Genomic DNA, 22,295 nt, shown 5'->3' on the forward strand with positions numbered 1-22,295 from the left:
TATTTTATTTTATTTTATTTTATTTTATTTTATTTTATTTTATTTTAAGGTGTCTGGGGGCTGTTGACCCAATTTGAGAATTTGACCAAAGCTGTGGACTGTCTAGATAAATGCATGGGTACACAGTTTCACACACCAGCCCTGAATTCCCATTGTAGACTTCCCAGAGCAGTGGTTCTTAACCTTGACCACGCATCGCAATCTCCTTGGGGTGCTTATTAAAATGCACATTCCTGGGCCCACCTCCAGGCTGCCAATCCAGTGGTTGTGCCCAGGAATCTGCATTTCGAGAAACCCCTGAAGTGGACATAAAAAGAAAGGCAGGGGGCCTCACGTTGGTGCCCGGCTGCACCCCTGGGTGGGTCTATGCCGGACAACCCCTGTGCCAGCCCTCCCAGGGCCCAGCAGAGCCGAGCTGGCATGAGCTTTGTCCTGTTCTCTCCCATTCTCTTTTCCCTGTAGGAGTAGGACTGGCAGGAGCCCAAGCCAAACACTTAAGACTCATTAGTGGGACAAATGGAGCCTGGGCTGTCCCAGTGCCCGGGCTCTGCTGGGCGGGAGAAGAGGTGGGCCCGCTCCCAGGGAAGCCAAGCCAGATCTGGTGTGTGGGTGCGGGTGTCCCACGCTCTCTCTCTGTCTGGGGGACAGTTCAGGGCCTTTGTTGGGAGGCCAGGAGAGAGGGCAGCCCACGCAAGCTTTGACCATAAAGGCAGGTGTCTGATAAACACCACAACAGGGGCAGTAACATTCTTGAGATGCTGCCAGTTTCCAGACTGTGCCTGGGGTTCTTTGGGAGTGGCCTCAGGGGGACAGGTCTTTGAACCTGGGTTTGGCTTTTGGAAACAGCTGAAAGTCACTTGGAGGCTTGGATTGGGGAATACTTTGGGCAATCAAGAGAGCTGATCAATTTTGATCAAAGGTGGCTCTGAAGGCATTTTCTGAAGAGTTGAGTAAGCTCTGGAAGAGTTACTAGAATCTGTGTACAGCCTTTCAGGCTGAAGGCAACAGCTCAATGTGTTTACCAAGGACTCAAACCTTTTTCAACCCTATTCCTACATAATAGAAAGCTGAGGTGTCCCTTCTCAGAGAACCTTGTCTCAATCCCATTACAGGTAGAAATGTCTCAATACCGTCTCTCCCCTATTCCTTGGTTCCGGGACCCTCACCAAGAGCCCATCCAGATGGATGGATGGAATTGGATACCAGATGACGGGGGGAAGCCTTTGGAAACTGAACAGGAGCCGAGCCCAGGGAGGTGTCCCACATTTCCCTATGATCCAGAAGCTGGAATTGGCGTTTGGGATGGCACTGAGCCTGAGAACAAGCTGGCCTTTGCCCATAGTGCCCTTGGGATCTGGGTGATAGCGGTGGGTATTGGGCGGTGGTCTTCTGAAGGGTTTTGCTGCCCACTTAGCGCTTCCTCCTTCCAAATGTGGTCCAGCCCTCTGCCGAGGTCACTGCCTGTCCTGAGAGGGTTGGAGACAGGCCAGTTCGGATGGAGCAGTAACTCCCTTGCCGATGGCTCAGAGAAGGCTGAAGCTGGTGGACAGGACTTCCTGGGGGCTGATTCTCCCAGAAGCATAGGTTCACCTGGGACAAGCCCTTTGGCCTCTGCAGCAGCCGCTCTGGCTCCCTCCCTTCCTCTGCCAGAAAGTGCTGATTGATCACAGACAGGAAAAGTGCTGGCAGGTTTCAGAGGCACAACACCCTGCCCTGGGGAGAGCGCCAGGCCCTTGCGGCTAGAGCCTCCTGGGCGCAGAGTGATCAAGTGGGTCTTAATCGCTGCCCAAGAAACGGTTCTAATTATACTTTTATTTATATCGCACTCTGCCTCCAAAGGGCCAAACACCCATTCATTCCTTTTTATTTATTTATTTTAAAACTTTGTTTTATTTTAGTTTTTAAGAACTTTGCAGTGAACTTTTTATTTTAGAGTACTTTTAGGCTTACAGAAAAGTTGTCAAGATAGTACGGCGAGTTCCCATGTATACCCCCATGCCCAGCTTCTTCTAATAGTAAGATCTTACAGTATATGGTGCATTCATCATAAAGACTGAATCAATATTGATACATTATTATTATTAATTAAAGTACGAGTCTATTTTCATTCACTGTGCCAAGGACTTTGGAGACCACTTTCGTTTTGGGAATTCATGCCCTTCATTTCTGGGAAATTTTGTTGAATTATTGATAATATCTTCCCTTTTATTTTCCCGCTTTTCTCTTTATGGAATACTCCTATTTAGACATTAGACACTCTGGACTGACTCCATACTTTATTCATATTGTCTTAGTTTTTGTCTAATATTCTTCCTTTTTTTCTTTTATTTGTAGTGCTTATTTATTTATTTATTAAAAAAATTTTTTTTTTCAACGTTTATTTATTTTTGGGACAGAGAGAGACAGAGCATGAACAGGGGAGGGGCAGAGAGAGAGAGGGAGACACAGAATCGGAAACAGGCTCCAGGCTCTGAGCCATCAGCCCAGAGCCCGACGCGGGGCTCGAACTCACGGACCGCGAGATCGTGACCTGGCTGAAGTCGGACGCTTAACCGACTGCGCCACCCAGGCGCCCCTGTAGTGTTTATTTTTGAGAGAGAGAGAGAGACAGAGTATGAGCGGGGGAGGGGCAGAGAGAGAGAGAGGGAGCCACAGAATCCGAAGCAGGCTCCAGGCTCTGAGCTGTCAACACAGAGCCCAATGCAGGGCTCGAACTCACAAACTGAGATCATGACCCAAGCCAAAGTCAGATGCTTAACCGACAGCCACCCAGGTGCCCTTTTTTCTTTCTTTTCTTAAAATGAGAGTCCTCTATTTTTTTTCTTTAAGGTTTTTTTTGTTGTTGTTGTTGTGAGACAGAGTGAGAACAGAGGAGGGGCAGAGAGAGTGAGAGAGAATCCCAAGCAGGCTCTGAACTACCAGTGCAGAGCCCGACGAGACCATGAACCTACAAACTGAGATCATGACCGGAGCCCAAATCAAGAGTTAGACACTTAACCGACTGAGCCACTCAGGCGCCCCTGCCTAATGCTCTTTCTTTCTGTTCCAGGACTCCATCAAGATACCACACTGTAATGAGTTCTTAGCTCTCCTCATGCTCCTTCAGAAGTAACAGTTTCTCAGACTTGCCTTCTTTTTGAGGACTTGGGCATTTTGAAGAATATTGGTTAGCTGTCCTGTGGGACGTCAGTCAGGATGTGTGTGATGTTTTTCTCATGATTAGATTGAGGTTATGGTTTTTTGAGAAGGCTGCAGAGGCGAAGTGCCATTCTCATCATGCCAAGAATATGTGCATATCATCAGCCTGACATTCCTGTTGAAGTTAGTCTTGATCACCTGGTAGTGTTTGTTGGGTTTCTCCCATGTAAAGTTACTCTTTTTCCCTATGAGCAGCCCACACTTCAGTGGTAGGGAGTTATTTTACACTTCTTCATGGATATTTATTTTATACTTTGGATTATAATTCAATGTATTTATTTTATTGTGCAAATATCCTAGCTTTGGCCATTGGGAGATGTTTTAGTTGGCCCTTTAAATTTTTTTTTTTTTTAATGTTTATTTATTTCGAGAGAGAGAGAAAGAGAAAGAGTGTGAGCAGGGGAAGGGCAGAAAGAAAGGAAGAGAGAGAGAGAATCCCCGGCAGGCTCTGTGCTATCTGCACAGAGTTGGATGTGGGGCTCCATCACATGAGAACCGTGAGAACATGACCTGAGCTGAAGTCAAGAGTTGGATGCTTAGCTGACTGAGCAACCCAGGCGCCCTGGCCCCTGCGTTTCTTTGATGTGCTGTCATCATCATGGTTTTTTTTTTTGAGTACTTCCTTACTTGTTGGCACTGTAAAACGCTCCAGGCTCCTCCTGTGTATTTCCAGCTCCAGTTAAAGAATCAACCATTTTCTAAGTAGTCTTGGTTCTTTGTATTGGTGAAGGGTATTAGAAACCAAGGTCTGGGTGCTAGCTGTGCTGGTCACTGGGGTGTTGTTGCTTCTCGACCCGAGGGTAGTGCATTTTTTTTTTTCTTTTCAAATTTTTATTTAAATTCTAGTCAGTTAACATACAGTGCAATATTGGTTTCAGGAGTAGAATTCAGTGATTCATCACTTAAAACACCCGGTGCTCATCATAACAAGTACCCATCACCCATCTAGCCCATTCCCTGCCCACCTCCCTCCATCAACACTCAGTTCTCTATCGTTAAGAGTCTCTTATGGTTTATTCCCCCCCCCCCTTATCTCACCCTCCCATATGTTCATCTGTTTTATTTCTTAAATTCCACATATGAGTGAAATCATATGATATTTGTCTTTCTCTGACTGACTTGCTTAGCATAATACACTCTAGCTCCATCCATGTCATTGCAAATGGCAGGATTTCATTCTTTCTGATGGCTAAGTAATATTCCAGTGTGTGTATACACACTACATCTTTATCCCTTCATCAGTTGATGGACATTTGGTTTCTTTCCATAGTTTGGCTATCTTTGATTGTGCTATCAGGGCACGAATCTGTATTTTTGTATCCTTCGGGTAAATACCTAGTAGTACAATTGGATCATAGGGTAGTTCTATTTTTAACTTTTTGAGGAGGCTTCATACCGTTTTCCAGAGTGGCTACACCAGTTTGCATTCCCACCAGTAGTGCAAGAGGGCTCCCCATTCATTTATTTATTTATTTTTAATGTTTATTTATTTTTGAGAGAGAGAGTGTACAAGCTGGGGAGAAGCAGAGGGAGAGGAGACAGAGGATCTGAAGCAGGCTCCCTGCTGTCAGCACAGAGCCCGACATGGGACTCGAACTCATGAACTGTGAGATCGTGACCTGAGCTGAAGTCGGACACTCAACTGACTGAACCACCCAAGTGGCCCCCATTCATTTTTTTTTTAAACAAAGTTTATTGAATCTTCTTCTGGTGGCAAAAAGCAGAACATTCATGGTAGATCACCTAGAAAACACAGAGATGTAAAATTCAGAAATTTTCCTAGAATGTCACCACCCAGATATACTGCTGACATTTTTTAAAAAGAATACTTTTTATTTTAGATTTGTATTTACAGGCAAGTTGCAAAAATGGTACAGAGAGTTCCTCTAAATCCACATCCAGTTTATCCTAATTTTAATAGCTTACATTTGTATGGTCCATTTGTTACAAACAATGAAAGCAATAGTATACATTATTGTTTATGAAAAGCCACACTTTATTCACATTCCTTTGTTTTTGCCTAATGTCCCCCTTTCTGTTCCGGGATCCCATCTAGGACACCACCTTACATTTAGTTGTCATTTCTCCTTAGACTCCTTTAGACTGTCAGTTTCTCAGACTTTCCTTGTTTTTGTGACCTTGATGGTGTCAAGGAGTCCTGGTCTGGTATTTTGTAGCGTGTCCTTCGTTTTGAGAGGGTCTGATGTTTTTCCTGTGATTCGACAGGGATTAAGGTTTTGGGGACGTTGAGGTAAAGTATCATTCTCATCCTTTTGAAGATACACGCTCTCATCATGACCTAGTGTTTGTTCATTTTATCCTTGTCCGTTGGCCGAAGCAGTGTTAGTCTCTGCTGTAAAGTTACTCAATCCCCTTTCCATACTGTATTTGGAAGGAAGACCCTAGCTCTGGCATTTTCACAGATGGCCTTCCAGTCTCAGCCTTTCCCCTCTCCCACGACATGAAAGCAAAATCCCAACGGGCACTTGTGAATTCCTGACCCCTATCGGTCTTGTCAGAAGCTGGAATCTGGGTTCTAGCCTTGACACTTTTATTTTCGTAATTTCTGGAAATCTTAGACGTAGCCACGTATGACCATTTTGCACGTGTCTGTGCCTTAGTTTCATCAATGAAAACCAAACTGTTGAGTACTTCCTATGTGCCAGTCCCGGTGCTAAATGCATTCCACGCCTTATTAATCCGCAGATGACCCCGTGACAGGGATGATGTTACTGTCTTCATGTTATGGATGAGAAAACTCTGACGTGCGGAAGTGAAGCAAGCTGCCCGGGGTCACACGGCTTGCAAATGGCAGAGCTGGAATTTAGACCTTGGTCTGTGACCTCAGGACTCAGCACTAAACCATGCACAGCTGGTTACGGGCAGTCACAGAGAAGGGGGGTTCCAGGTGCAGGCTCAGGAGTCTCTATCATAGCTTTCCATTTACTAGCTGTGTGGCCTTGGGTAAGTCTCTTCGTGCCTCAGTTTTCTTATCTGTTCAGTGGGGACAACGACATCTTCCAGATGGGACTGTTGTGAGGATTAGATTACTTAAAAAAAAAAAAAAAAAAAAAAAAAAGCTTGGCCCAGGGTAGGCAGTCAGTGAGGGCTATTATTATCGCTATCACTGTGGTATTTTTTTCATTTGTCCATCCATCCATCCATCCATCCATCCTGGAAAAACCCTGCCTGCTCTGGGCCCCAGTTTCCCATCTATAGTGGGTGTTGAACCACTAGGGACCCTTCTGGCAAACTGGTAAAACAAGACAAAACATAGGATCACAAAGGAAACTATACTGAAATAAAGCTATCTAAATATTAAAACAAATTTGTGGTATATGTGTTTATTTAGTGACACATAAAACAAGATCTACTACAATTTTGATGTGCTAGTGTTCACACACACACACACACACACACACACATCACACACTAGATTAGTGCTGCAATGACTAATGAGTGATGAGAAAACCTGTCATCATTTTTAGTGACAAAGCCTTAGGTACTCCGCATTCTACTGTGGTTTGATGCCTGCGTTCAAGATAGGGAAAAAAACGCTAAATTTCGGTTATAGATGTGTGAACATTTTTTTCCTTCAGTCCAAGTTCACAGATGGCTGAATTGTTAACACGGACCCCAGATTAAGAACAGAGTTGGAGGATTGGAGGATGCCTGGGGTTCCTTCCAGCTCTCACAAGTGTGAGTGTGATCCCCGGGGGTCCGGTGGGTGGGGAGAGGGCTGGGCTCTGAGGCTGTTGGCCCCAGGACAGACATGCCGCAAGGCCTTTCCAGCCTCAGCCTGGCTTTCCTGAATTGCTCTGTTTTAGATGTTTCAGAGACTCTGGCTGGCAGAACCCACGGAGCCTTTGCCCTCATCGATCAGCTCAGCGGCTGCTGCTGCAGATCTATTGACCCAGCCCTTTGTGTTCAAGAAGCAACCCGCCTTTCTCTTGTTAACCCCTGCTAGTCTGGCCCCAGGCAGGATGTGCTCCGGGCTCGGCACTAGGTCCAGGCGGATGTCAGGAGGAGGGTGGCACCCCGTGGATGAAGGGCACCCACCAAAAGCCAGCGGCTATGCTGGGTCCTCTCATCTCAAGGTTTGGCTCACCGCGTCAGCCGGCAGCAAAGGAGCTAGACTTCGAGCCTCGGGCCCGTCTGGACTTCAAATGCTGTGTTCTCTTCAGAGGACCAGAAGCCTGTATCCCTGCTTCACAGCACAGGTGGGTTTGGGGACGTTTCGACCCCAAGATCCATACATAACCATCCCCGTTCCCCATCTTCCCTCTCTCTCTCTCTCTCACACACACACACACACACACACACACACACCCTCCTTCAGATTCACATACCGGTTAGGGCTGGTCTCACCCAGCATGAGAAGGAGCCATAGACTCAAGTTTTGGGGTGCTGGGAAGGTGGCAAAGGGCTTCCCTTCCTGAAAGTCTCCAATTTTCAGCTTCTGGCAGCCTGTATTGTCATCATTAACAACCCATATCTGGGGGTTAAGCATTGCCCCCCCGGCCCCCACCCGGGTTTTTGTCTTCTGATCTCTAAGGAAGTGTTAATTCTTCTGACCTTAAAGCCTTTCTTAGAGTTTGTGCAGGGAGCAGGGCAGAGGCCCTGAAGGGGAGGCCACGGGGTCTGACTGCCGGAGACCCTGCCAGAGCTGTGCTAAGACATTCAGCAAACTCCCTGATTCGGGTCAATCCAACAGGCATTTTACGAAGCCATCTGTTACTCACCTTGGGCAGGTGGAGATGAGTCAGGTACAGCCCCTGTCTCGGGGTAAAAGTCTGGCAAAGGCAATGACTACAGAGGTGAACCCAAAATATGGTGTCAGAGAGATTATGATGATGACATATGCACAGAGCTAGGCTGCGCAGGGCAGCTTGCTGACATGTGGGCTCTGGAAGGGAAATGAAATGCACTGACCGTCTATGGAGGTCTGGAAGGTGGAGTCTGTCCGAGCGTGGGAGGAAGAGGGAAGGAACGGCACCCCAGGCAGGGTCGGGGGCCAGCGTGGGCGAAAGGCCACGTGTGATTATGTGACAGTCTTGCTGATGGGCACTGTCTTCGTCTGCTCAGGCCGCCATTACAACACGCTGGTGGCTTAAACAGCTTCTCACTGTTCTGGAGGCTAGAGGTCTGAGGTCAAGGCGCTGGCTGGTTGGTTTCCGCTGAGGCTTTTCGCCTTGGCTTGCACATGGCCACCATCTCCTGGTGTCTTTGCGTGATCTCTCTGTGAGAGTCTGTGTGTCCTTGACTCTTCTTTATGAAGACCGCAGTCTTACTGGGTGAGGACCCACCATATGGCCTCATTTTATCTGAATCACCTCTTTAGAGACCCTGTCTCCAAACATGGGTAGTTGAATTTGAGGTATTGAGGTTAGGACTTGGACAAATGAATTTTGGAGCGGAACGCAATTCAGCCGGTAACAGGAGTTGGCGGTGGAACGCGGAGAAATGGGCCCAGGTGGCAGGGGAGGTGGGGGTGGGCGGAGTCAGATCAGGAAAGGCCTAGACCTTCAGGGTTGGGCTTCACAGGTCAGAACTTGAAGATGCCCGCACCTGCTCTGGCCTCGGAGGCCAGCTGGAAAGCGAAAGCATCTCCTCTTCCTGTCCCCTAAGGAAATGCTGGGATTGGTGAGATTGCACAGGCCCACTTCCCTCAGGGCTGGTCACTGGGGCCACGCCCCAAGGAGGGGCCAGGAGGGGCTCTCTGCCCCGCCCCGTGGGAGCCCCGCCCAGCCGGGTGGGTTCCAGCATCATATCTAGTAAGTAGTAAACCTTCCTGCTTTCCAGAAACTCCCATGTGGGTGGGCGTGGTTGTTCAAAGACCCCACTAATCCGAGTCTGATGGGCCACGGAGAGCTCAGCACCATACCCCTCCCCCTCCCTCCCTCCTCCCCCTCCCCCCGCCCCCCACCCTCCACACTGGGAGGGAAGGAAGCAGAGTTCTGCTATCTGGCCTTTCCCGGTGTGGCCGCCCTCGGCTGGAGTCCAAGAGGTCTGTGGCCTAGATGCCTCTCCGGGTGCACATGCAAGCCCCACCACCCTTCTGCTTCCTGCTTTCCTCCTCCATAAAATACCGGGGAATAAACTCCCTAAGGGTCTGGCCCTTCCAGCACTGACTTGGGGATCCTGAAACTGAGAAGGAAGAGGGGGCAGAAGGTCTGGGGCCTGGGGTGGAACAGACTGGCCCCTGGGGAGAGCCTCCTCGCTCCACCCAGCAGCCTGGATGAGGAGGCCTGGGAATCTACTTTTCTAGGGCGTGTAAAGCTGGCTGGGGCGCGATGGAGCGCGGGTGCTCCTGCTGGATAATTCTTTTTAAAATCCTTTATGGACCTCGTGTGTCTGGGGCATGAATTCGAAGTGTGTAGCTTGATGGTGTTTTAGGTAGGAATACATTTGTGAAACCACCCGTCACATCAAGATATAGAACATACCAGAGCTCAGAAGGCTTCCTTCCTGTATCCCTTCGCACCCCAATTCCAGGCAGCCGCTATTCTGACCCTCAATTAGTTTTGTCCTTGACTGTTACGTACATAGAATCACACCGTGTGCGCTTATTAAAAAAATGTTAAATTGAAGTATGACTTATTACATTAGTTTCAGGGGTACAACATAGTGATTCAACAATTATACACATTATGAAATGCTCCCCATGAGAACTGTACTTAACCACCTGTCACCATGCAAAGGTATTACAATATTGTTAACTATAGTTCTTGTGCTATGTTTTTCATCCCTGTGACTTATTTCGTAACTGGAAGTCTGTACCTCTTGACCCTCCCCCCTTCACCTATTCCACCCACCCTCCCTCCCCTCTGGTAACCACCTGTTTGTTCTCAATACTTATGAGTCTGTTTCTATTTGGTTGTTGTTTTGTTCATTTGTTTTTTCAGATTCCACCTATAGGTGAAATCATATGGTATTTGTCTTTCTCTGTTGGATTTATTTCACTTAGTATAATACCCTGTAGACCCATCCACGTTGTGAACGGCAAGGTTTCATTCTTTTTTTGTGTGGGTAGTATTCCATTTTGCACATATACACCACATCTTTTTTTAAAAGGAAGTTTCACGCCCAACATGGGGCTTGAACTCACAACCCTGAGCTCAAGAGTCACATGCTCTACTGACTGAGCCAGCCAGGTATCCTTACGCCAAATCCTTTTTCTCCATTCATCTAGGAATGGGCACTTGGGTTGCTTCCATATCTTGGCTATTATAAATAATGCCGCTATAAATGGAGGGGGTACGTTATCTTTTCAAATTAGTATTCTCGTTTTCTTCAGGTAAATCCCCAGAAGTGGAATTACTGATCATATGGTAATTCTATTTTTAATTTTATTTTTTGAGGAATCTCCATGCTGTTTTCCAGAGTGGCTGCACCAGTTTGCATTCCTACCAACAGTGCAAAAGGGTTCCACTTTCTCTGCATCCTTGCCAACATCTGTTGTTGCCTGAGTTGTTCATTTTAGCCCTTCTGACAGGTGTGAGGTGATATCTCATTGTGGTTTTGATTTGCATTTCCCTGATGATGAGTGATGTTGAGCATCTTTTCATGTGTCTGTTGGCCATCTGGATATCTTCTTTGGAGAAATGTCCATTCAGGTCCCAGTATGCACTCTTTCGTGTCTTGCTTCTTTTGCTCACTGTTAACAACACCTGAGAGGTTCTCCCATGGGAGGAGAGGAGAGGACCTCACGGGGTGAGAGGATCCTTCGGGAAACAGGGAAGATCCTCCTCAGAGAGTCTGTTCCACATATGCCCCTGAACTTGCCTTTTCCCTAAAACATGATGCCCAAATTCCTTGATATTCCTCCCATCAGGACATCCGTGCCCTTTAATCTGGGTGGGCTTGTGGCTGTATTGATCAATAGAGCATGCGAGGAGGCTACTTGGGACTTCCTAGGCTGAGACACAAATGGTGGTGTTGCTTCTACTTCCTGTGCTGGAGCACTGGGGCTTGGGGCATTGGGCCACCTCAGAAGACTGCTTCCTACCCTGAGGCTGCCATGTTCTGAGGAAGCCAAGCCGCGTGGGGAGACTACACGTAGGCACTCTGTTGTTAGTCCATCCTGAGCCTACCCAGGCAGGGCACCTGACGTGCAAGGGAATGGTTCCTAGAAGATTCCAGCCTCCAGCTGTCCAATCACGCCTGACCTCCAGATCTACCCAGTTGAAGCCCCGACATCATGGGACAGAGACAAGTCATCCCCTCGGGTCACCTGTGCACTCTGCGCCCTTTCCAAATCCCTGACCCATGGAGTACAGGTGCATAATAAAATGACTGTTGCAAGCTGCTAAGTTTGGGGATCGTTTGTTACCCTGATAATAACTAGTGAGAAGTGCCTGGACCTGGGAAGGCAGAGTTAAGCCTTCTCACTGGTTGGGAGATGGCAAGAGAATCTCCTTTCCTGAGCTCACTGCTGGGGGGGCGGGGGCGCCGGCCCTGGCGTGACCTCATCCTTGCTCCTTTCTTCAGACCTGCTCTGATCTGTTTTAGGCCAGTTGTCAACTAATTAATTCTCTGCTTCCGCATCGCCCCCAAAACAAAAGGCATCTCCTGTAAGGGTGTGATTCCTCCCACACATCTTTGCCTCCCTATCAGAGCTTCCTGAAGAGGGAAGCACATGGACTATCTTCAAGTACAGTCTTGTATGTGCAAGAAAAACGTATAGCCTGGCCCCCAGCACACTCAAGAGATGTTCGTAACAAAACGCTGTCACTCAGTCTCTGCAACCGATGGTGTTGGGGAAACTGGACAGTCACATGCAAAAGAATGAAATTGGACCACTTTCTTACACCATCCACAAAAATGATGAAAGACCTAAAGGTGAGACCTGAAACCATAAAAATCCTAGAAGAGAGCACAGGCAGGAATTTCTTTGACATAAGCCATAGCAACATTTTTCTAGATATGTCTGCTGAGGCAAGGGAAACAAAAGCAAAAAGAAAGTATTAAGACATCAAAATAAAGGGTTTCTGCGCAGTGAAGGAAACAATCAAAAAACTACAAGGCAACCTATACCATGGGAGACGGTATTTGCAAATGACAGATCTGATCAAAGGTTAGTATCTAAAATACATAAAGAACTGATACAACTCAACACCCCATAAACAAATAATCCAATTAAACAATAGGCAGAAGACATGAACAGACATTTCTCCAAAGAAGACATCCCGATGATCAACAGACACATGAAAAGATGCTCAGTATCATTCGTCATCAGGGAAATGCAAATCACAACGACAATGATACACCACCTGACGCCCGTCAGAATGGCTAAAATAAAAAACACAAGAAACAACAAATGTTGCCGAGGATGTGGAGACAAAGGAACCCTCGGGCATAGTTGGTGGGAATGCAAACTGGTGCAGCCACGGTGGAAAACAGTATGGGGGTTTCTCAAAAAGTTAAAATTAGAACTACTCTATGATCCAGCAATTGCACTACTGGGTATTTGCCCAAAGAATACAAAAATACTAAATCAAGGGGATACATGCACTCCTCTGTGTATAACAGTATTATTTACAATAGTCAAATCATGGAGGCAGCCCAAGTGCTCACTAACAGATGAACGAATGAAGATGTATATGTCTATGTGGAAATGGAATATTCCCCAGCCATAAAAAAGAATGAAATCTTGCCATTTGCGATGACATGGATGGAGCTAGAGAGTATCATGCTAAGTGAAATAAGTCAGAGAAAGACAAATACCATGTGATTTCACTCATATGTGGAGTTTAAGAATCAAAACAAATGAGTAAAGGAAAAAAAAGAGAGAAAGACAAACCAAGGAATTGACTTCTTTTGCTCAGCATAATCTTTCCAAGATTCATCCACGTTATAGCATATGCCAGCGCTCCATTCCTTTTTATTATCAAATAATACTCTTTGTGTGGCTTTACTACATTTTATTAGATAGACATGTGGACTGCCTTCACTTTTTGGTTGTTACCCATAATGCTTATATGAACACGTGTGTATGTTTTTGTGTGGACATAGGTTTCATTTCTGCTGTGTTTATGTCAAAGAGTGGAATTGTTGGGTCATATGTTGACTCGATGTTTAATCTTTTGAGAAACTTCCAGATTGTTTTCTGGGCAGTCGCACCCTTTTCCAGTGGTGTCGTGAGGGTTTTGATTTCTTTGCATCCTCACCAACACCTGTTTTCTTGATTCTAGCCATCCTAGTAGGTTTGCAATGGTATATATCTTTGCGGTTTTCCTTGGCATTTCCCTGATGGCTAATGATGTTGAACATCTTTTTTTCTTTTTTAAGTGTATTTATTTTGAGAGAGAGAGAGGCAGAGAGAGAGGCAGAGAGAGAAACCCAAGCAGGCTCCACACTGTCAGCTCAAAGCCCAATGCAGGGCTTGATCTCATGGTTCAAGACCTGAGCCAAGATCAAGAGTCAATGCGTTAACCGACCGAGCCACCCAGGCACCCGGCGTTGAACATCTTTTTTTTTTTTTTCTTTTTTAGTGTTTATTTATTTTTGAGAGAGAGAGAGAGAGAGAAAGAGAGAGGAGGAGGGGCAGAGAGAGAGGGAGACACAGAATCCGAAGCAGGCTACAGGATCTGAGCTGTCAGCCCAGAGCCTGATGTGGGGCTCGAACTCACGAACTGTGAGACCATGACCTGAGCCGAAGTCGGACGCTTAACTGACTGAGTCACCCAGGTGCCCCGAACATCTTTTTATTTACACATTGGTCTCCTGAATATCCTCTTTGGAGGAATGTCTCTTTAGACCCTTTTCGGGTTTGTCTTTTATTTTGAGTTGTCAGAGTTCTTTATATATTCTTGATTCAATTGATTCAATTCCCTTATCATGGTTTACTTTTAAGAATCTTTAGGAAAGGTCATTTCTTAGCTTCCCTGTTTACTGGCTACAGAATTGCTCCAGAAGCAAAATATTAGCTCACCCACAAGGTAGAGCAGAAAAGCCTTGGAAGCAACAGCTTACATGCATTCCTGGTGTTGGTGAAAACGGGATCACCCCGATTCTCTTTTCCCCTCATTTCTTGTTTCTGGAGCTTTGCCTCGGTCCATGGGTCTCTAACGGCACAGCGTGGAGGGAAATGTCAGAATCACCTGCGGGACTTTTGCAACCCTTACAGTCTCCTGGCTCCCCGAGAGTCAGATGTGCTTTCCTCTTTCCTCCACCCCCACTTCCTTTTCAAGAACCACTGTCCTAAAAGGGACTCTTGGATGGTAGCCCTGGCATGGCGTGAAATGGCCCCTGGGTGGCAGCAAAACTGAGATGAAGACCCAGGGGGTTGGTGGCGATGGCCAGTGCTGGTCCCCAGACAAAGAAAGCAGCATGGAGGTTCCTCAAAAAGTTAAAAAGAGAACTTTTTCTTGATTCAGCCATCCCACATCTGGGCTTGCAACCAAAGGGCTGGACATCAGGATCTCAAAGAGATATCAGAACTCCTATGTTCACTGCAGCCTTAGTCATCATAGCCAAGACATGCAATCAACTTAAATGTCCACTCATAGATGAATGGATAAAGAAAATATGGTATATATGCATAATGGAATATTCAGCCTTACAAAAGAAGGAGATCCTGCCATTTGCAACAGCAGGGATGAACCTGGAAGACATTATGCTAAGTGAGTCAAGTTAGATACAGAAGGGCAATGCTACATGATATCCCTTATAAGAGGAATCCGAAGTAGTCAGACACATGGAGGTGGAGAGTGGAATGGTGTGTGTCAGGGGCTGGAGAGAAGGGAAAATGGGGAAGTGTTAATTAAGGGGTACAGAGTTAAGATGATACGAGATTAGTAGGTACTAGAGATCTATTGTATGTCAGAGTGCCTCTAGTTAGTAACACTCTATTGTATCCTTAAAACTTGCTAAGAGGGTAGATCTTGTGTTAAGTGTCCTCATTACACGGGGACACACACACACACAAAACGAGGGCAGGAGAAAGCTTTTGGACTAGATGGATGTGTTTATGGCTTACACAGGTTGGAGCGATGGTCTCATGGGTACATACTTACCCCACACTCATCACATTGTATACCTTGAATATGTACAGCATTTTGTATGCCAATCACACCTAAATAAAGAGTTTTTTTTTTGTTTGTTTTAAAAGGAATATTCTCTTTTTGTAGGAAGCTACATGTGAAGCTGGGTTAGGGGGTCAGATTGTTCTCTGGCTGAAGCCAAGAGTGTAATGTAGTGACACACGATCATGCCCCAGGGAGGAAGGAAAGGATACTGGCATCCTTTCGTCTCTAAGAAGGACGACGGCATCATTCAATGTTTATTAAGCTCTAATGTTGAGTGAGGCATTGTGCTGAGCATTTGATATTCCTTATTTCATTAAATCTCCACCACAACCTTATGGGTTAGGTACCGTTCATCCTCATTTTCCAGGCGAGGACAGTGAGCCCAGAGCTAGCAGGTGACAGAGCTGGGATTCACACCCAGGCTGTCTGCCTCCAGCACCTGTATTTCTCCACGCCCGGAGCACCTGAGCTCTTGAGTCCAAATTCTGTTAATGTTCACTTCCATGTGGTCAGTTCCCTTGGAAATTTGCATGGGAGGCAGCTGAGTTGCAGAAGAAAGAGCCCTGAGCGTGGGCTCAGAAAGCTGGCAGTGAGAAGTACTCTAGCACGCACAGGCTTTGTGTGACTTAGGTTCATTACATCATCTTTTCTCTGTGTTTCCTTACCAGACAATGGAGATGAAATACCCACGTCACAGGGTTATTGTGAAGGTCAAATGAGATTTTGGCTGTGAGTATGATTTGTAAACTCTAAGGCTTAGAAAGTCAGGGATTGTTATTCTTATTTCATTGTTCCCTTGATTCAGGTCAAATCCTGTAATTAGCAGCCTCAGACCTAGATAAGGAGAGTTCCAAGTCTTAGCCAAGTTCAGTGGTGGCTAATTCTTCTGGGCAATCCTCAAGATGATAGAAATATGGCACCGCCCGCCCCGAGCTGGAGTCTGGAGTTGGTGGTACTTGGTCAGTCCCCAAATCCTACCCACCCGTCCCCACTTCCCAAGCCCCAGCCTGGATCTTGGCCCTTTTGCCCTCACCCCCACTCCCATCTGTATTGGCTGGCTCTCTTTACCTTTTGCTTGTCCCTTGGCAGGAGCTGTGTGGTCAATTTGTGGCAGAGACAGGATATGTTCACCAAATGTCCACATACTCTTGGTTGGGGTAGTGAAATGTAGGCAGAAATGACGTGTGTGTGTGTGTGTGTGTGTGTGTGTGTGTGTGTTTTCCCCTAGGCAGAGATGGTTAAGAGCCAGTGTTCCCCTTTTGTGTCTCCTGTCCCCTGTTGGAGGCCATCTATAAGGCAGAGGAAGGCCACTTGACCCACATGACATGAACAAGAAGAAATGAATCGTTGTTGTAATAAAGCCACTGAGATTTGGGGGTTAATTGTAACCTAGCAGTGCCACCACCAATATATTTCCTGCTATGGGTCTACACAGAGAGGAGGAGGAAGGACCCTATTCTGGGAGAGCAGCATGAGTAAAGATATACCGTGTATGGGAGAAGGAGAACATTGGTGTGGATGGAGTTGAGGTTCCTAACATAGCGGTTAGGGTCACACCCTTTGAGTTCTGGCTCTGCCATTGACTGGCTGTGTGCTTTGGGCAAATTACTACTGAGGCTTGGTTTCTTAACTATAAATTGCAGACAATAGCAGCACCCAGACCAGCCGTGGGGCTGCTGTGAAGATTGAGTGAGTGCTTAGCTCAGTGCCTGGATTAGGGTAAGTGCCTGATAAAAATTAGCTATGGTAAATCTCAGTCACTGTTATGCCAAGGAACCACTGGGAAGCTGATTGCAGGGCAAAGACAAATGTTTTTTCTGTTCTTACAGTAATCTGGAGCCTAAGATGGTGAAAAGTAGGAGACAGGGACATAGGGAGTCCTGCGGGCACCTAGAAGTGATTCATCACCCTGCGTTCCGTACCTCCAACAAACTAAAAAATTAAAAAAAAAAAACACATCATTCTCTGAATCTGTCAAGGAGTCTCTAACCAACGGCACAATATAGAGCCTGAAATGCTGGGGTTATTGGGGAAACCCTTTTCTAGTCCCGCTGCCTCCTTTTTTTGTTGAAAAAAAATAGCAAAGTCAGGAAGGGAGCCAAGGCCAGTGACATCTTGGTAGGAAGGGCAGCCACAGGAAACTACATCAAGGCGAAGTGCCTGTCCTTGGGGCCGGCTCCCTGCTGTGTGAGGAGCTTGGTGGGGAGGGTGGTGGAATCTCTGTCCCTGGGGAATTCTGGTCCAGGGCTCTCGGGCTCGAAGTCCACAGGCCTGGGTGAGCAGGAGAGCAGGGTGGTGGGAAACCAGGCGGTGCTTTACTGAAGTTCAATCTCAGAGCCACAGGGGGTGGGGATAAGTACTGTGAGTCTGAAACCATATTTCTGGCAGCCTCGTAGGAGCACGGGTGAACTCAGTTGTACTGGAAAGGCTGGTCACAGCAGACATGGTGGGTCTTGTCTGCTCAGCATCCATTTTCCTGTCTCCTGGTTACGGAGTCAGCTCTAAATCCCTGGGTTCAGCGGGGCCGCCTCCCTGTCCAGCTCCAGGGCAGGGCAAGCGGTCTAGGCCTGACCACCCACTCCATATTAATTCTTCCAGGCTGCTGTGATTGGTTCAGGGGTGGGCATGTGACCAAACTTGTCCAGTGGGATTCCATTTGTGAACTTTCTTTTGAACTCTTGGGGACTAGACTGTCCCTTTTCACTGGACTCACAGTGGGGAAGGATATGGGCCTGGACCTTTTGGAAGCTACTCAGGCCAGGGAGAAAATCTGCCTAAGGCTAATATAGCAAAGCAAAGTGCTGTATCCTGATGCCATTGTGTGTGAGCCCCCGGATCCGGTCATACCTGAAGGCTGATGGAACTTTTCAGTTATTTGAGAGTCGTGATTGTTACACTGGTTCTCCAAAAAGCATCTCTGGCTGTCTGAACACTGTCAGGTGGGGGGGGGGGGGGTGTGTCTCACCACCAGGGTGCATTTCCGCTCTCCACTCTCACTCTCAGTTCACAGTGGACTGCTTACTCTGCACCTGCTTGTGAGCTGGGCTCTTGGGATTGACACATGAATAGGACTTGGGCCTCATCTCCAGAGAGTCATAGTCGGGAGAGGGTGACAAATGTAGCTAGAATGGTTCAGTGCAAGATGTGCTGTTGGGGGAACTAAGAGGAGAAAGGAAACCGGACTCCTGGCGGGAGAGGCGTGTTAAGTAAGGCTGTTGAGAATATTCATTCTGTTCAACAGGCATTTATAGGCTATCTGCTGTGTGCCATATACTCTGCCAGGCACTGGGGATGTAAGGACATGGTGCCTAACCTCAAAGAGCCGACAGTCTGGTGACAGCGGGGGTACCTGACTTCTCAGAATAACCTGTGGGTACCGTGCAGGATCATGGAGCTGTTAGAACAAATAACCAAGAAACTAGACTTGACTTTGGGGCATAGGGGAGGCTTCTCCGAAGAGGAAGGGGGAGCAGGAATTAAGGGGGACAAGTGGGGCGGGGGAGGCATCCTTGGCAGAAGGGAAGAACATATGCGAAGGTCTGTGGTGGGAAAGGGGCGAGGCCACCAACCAAACACGACAGATTGTTGGGCTGTGTAACTGGGAAGTTAAGACCCATGGTTCTAAACTCCAATGGCTTTCTCATGCCAGGTAGTTTTTTTTTATTTTTTATTATTTTTTTAATTTATTTAAAAATGTATTTAATATTTATTTTTTTGGGGGGGGGAGAGAGAGAGAGAGCAAGTGGGGGAGGGGCAGAGACAGAGACACACACAATCTGAAGCAGGCTCCAAGCTGTCAGCAAAGAGCCAGATGCGGGGCTTGAACTCGCCAACCATGAGATCATGACCTGGGCTGAAGTCGGACGCTTAACCGACTGAACCACCCAGGCGTCCCTTCATGCCAGGTGGTTTTTAAATCAAGCTGAATACCACTTGTCTCATCTGTGACACGGGATAACAACACCCGCTTTTCAGGCTTGTTGCGGGGGCTCACTGAGGAGAAGTGTTTAAAGGGCCCGGCAGAGGGAAGGCAGTCACCAAACAGGGACGATCACCAGTGTCCTCCTCCCGCTCAGGCCCGACCAGATCACCGTGGTGGAGGTTGGTTTAGGCGGTCTTTGGGTTCCCAGAGTTTTTACTTTCCTTCTGGGGGCCCTTCTTCCCATTCACCAGCTCCCTGCAGCTCTGCCCCCAGGGGCCCTTGCGCCCCGGGGCCCTTTGGGGACCAAGAAATGGGTCAGGCAGGGTGTGTTACAGGCTGCACTGCGTCTCCTCACTTCCAAATCCATATCGCCCCAGACCTCTGCATGTGAGGAGACAGGGGCCTGCAAGAGGTAATTAACTTGAAACGAGGTCACTAGGGTGGGCTCTAACCCAGGATGTCTGTCCTCATGAGCAGAAGGGATTGGGACACAGACACGTACAGGCGCGTACAAGCCAAGGACAAAGGCCCCAGAAAGAGCCGAGCCAACCGATGCCTTGATTTTCACCGACTCCTAGCCTTCAAGGCTGAGAAAAGAAATGTCTGTTGTTTGAGCCGTTTGTCACGGCTGCCTGAGCAGACTGAGATGGAGGCGGAGGGAGAGGCACAGAAAGGCAGCTGGGCCCACGGGTCACGGCCGCACACCTAGCGGCCACCTCCTAAATGCTTCACCTCCCACCTTCCACCTGAGGCTGGGAGAGGAGCCGGCACGCTCCTCCCCTGGGACACAGTGATAGAGCAGGAGAGAGAAAGAGACAGAGGCCTCGGGAACAAAGGGGCTTTGTCCTGCTCCTGCTTCGTTCACCTGTGCCGGGGCGTGCGTCAGTAAAGTGGGACATCTCTCGAAGTGGGCTGGAGTCAGACATCCTGGGTTCTCGTGTCCTGACTCCACTACTTCCTGGCTGTGTGACTTTGGGAAAGCTGCTGACCTTCTCTGTGCTTCATCTTTCTCATCACTGAAATGGGAATAATAAGCATATCTACCCCACTGGGTTGTTAAGATTAAATGAATATTTAGCACAGTGCTGGGCACAGACTAAGGGCTAGAGAGCTCTGGGATTACTCCCTTCTTAGAACCTCACTCTTAAAATGAGAGGAACATTCCTGGCCTCTTGACATTAAGCTAAAGCTGAAATAGGACGTCCCGAGATGTTTCAAGATGTTGGACATGAGAGAATCCACAAGCGTTAGTTGTTGAATTAGTCACTCAGCTCGAGTCCTGGCTCTGTCACCCCTGGGAGAAGTCACGTCCTGTCTGGGTCTCAATTTGCCTCTCTATAAAATGGCTCAGCTGACTCATGTCCCCGCCTGTCTCATACTCATGGTGAAATGCAAATAAAGTAGCAGGTGTGAAATCGCTTGGTAAGACTGAAGCCTCATGCCAACATGATAAGAGCCAGTGTTTGGGGCTCTACCATTATCTGGCATTCTTCTGCGTGTCTGGTGTATATTTCGCATTTAGTCTGAAGAAGTCTGTGAACTTGGCCCTATAATTCCCCGTTTTATAGATGGGAGAACCGAGGAGAAGGACATTCAGTAATTTGCTTAAGACTACCCATAAACTGGGATTTGCCTCCGTGCGTCGAACATGGGTGTCACACCCCTTAACCACAGGGCAGTGCTGTCCAGTAGAACCTTCTGCGGTGATGGAGATGTTCCATAGCTGCCTATCCGATACCTAGAGCCCTAGAACCCTTACATGTGGCTAGTGTGACAGAGGAACTGAATTTGTAATCTAATGAGCTTTCAACTAATTAAAACGAGAATTTCGATAGCTGCACGTGGCTCCGGGCTCTCGTATTAGACGGACGCAGCACTAGGCTATACTGCTTCCTGATTGAGGTGCTAACTCTATATTTCAGATGGCATGCAAGTGAGTAAACAGGGGATTCTCCAGACCCCACAGCTACTGAGCCATGTTGCAATGCACTGCTCCTGGCCTTGAACCCAGGCTTCAAGCCAGTCCTGGCTCTTCCCTGCTGGTCCTGTAGAGAACAGACTGCCCCTCCCTGAGAAATGGTCAGAGGATTTTTCTGCAACAGAGACCAGGCCTCCCATGTCCCTGGTGGGTGGTGGCAGGGGAGGCTGAACACCCTTCCTGGATCTCCTTACCTCTCACCTTTCCAGGCCCTGAGCTGCCCCGGTGAGAGAGAGAAAGAGAGGGGGTGGGAAGCTGGAGGCGGAAGCAGAGCCCAAGCTCCTGCATTTCCTCTCTGAGCTGGAAGCCCAGCTGGCTGGCACTCAAGGCTTAATTAGCTGAAATAACTGAATAATAATCTTTAAAACGATAGCGGGAAAGCCCAGGCCACACTGCTTCTGATCATTCAGTGGCCCGGCATGAGCATCTTGTTGCCAGCTCGGCTGTGACAAGTTGGCCAGGCTGAGCAGGATGACTCCAGCGTGCCCCGTTGAGGCGCTCTCTGCCTCTGCGTGATGGGAGAGATGAGGTTCAAGGTCTTTGGGGGGGCCTGGTTCCGCATCTGTGGGATGGAGACCATACTCACTGAGCAAGACGGTTGCGAGGAGTCAACAAGGGGCTTTGCAAACCAGAAAATACTCCCAAGGAACTAGAGCGTGGATGACGGGGACACTGGCACCTGCTGCTGAGTGACCTGGGACATGGCACTTCATGTCCGTAAGCCGGTTTCCTTCTCTGGAAGGTGGAGACCACCCACCTCTGAAGGTCGTCCGGGAGGACGGAATGAGCACTGTGCAACAGTGCTTCATCCAAGTGCCCGGCGCACAGCAGGCACTGAGCAAATAGCACTTTCCTGTTTTTGGTTTTCTCTCATCTTTCTGCTGGATCTTTGGAGACATTCCTAGTTTGGGAGGAGAGGGAAGGACTTGGTTGGGAGGTTGGAAGGAGCTGATGTTCCTGAAACAGCTCTCTCCCCTAATACCTACCAGGACTCTTCTGAGTGGTGTAGAGTTCAGGGGCGCTGGGGCCTTTGAGGTTTAGGAGAGCCGAAGAGGCAGCGAGGAAGCCTCTTTCGAGGACCCGCCATGCGTGTTCTTCCCTGGAACCCAAGTGAAGGAAAGTCCTCCAAAGATAACAGGTTACTTTCCCTGGAACTATCAGCTTGGAC

Source organism: Herpailurus yagouaroundi, unplaced genomic scaffold, assembly GCF_014898765.1.
Source record: "Herpailurus yagouaroundi ecotype Mexico unplaced genomic scaffold, PumYag 187, whole genome shotgun sequence".
Lineage (NCBI taxonomy): Eukaryota > Metazoa > Chordata > Mammalia > Carnivora > Felidae > Herpailurus > Herpailurus yagouaroundi.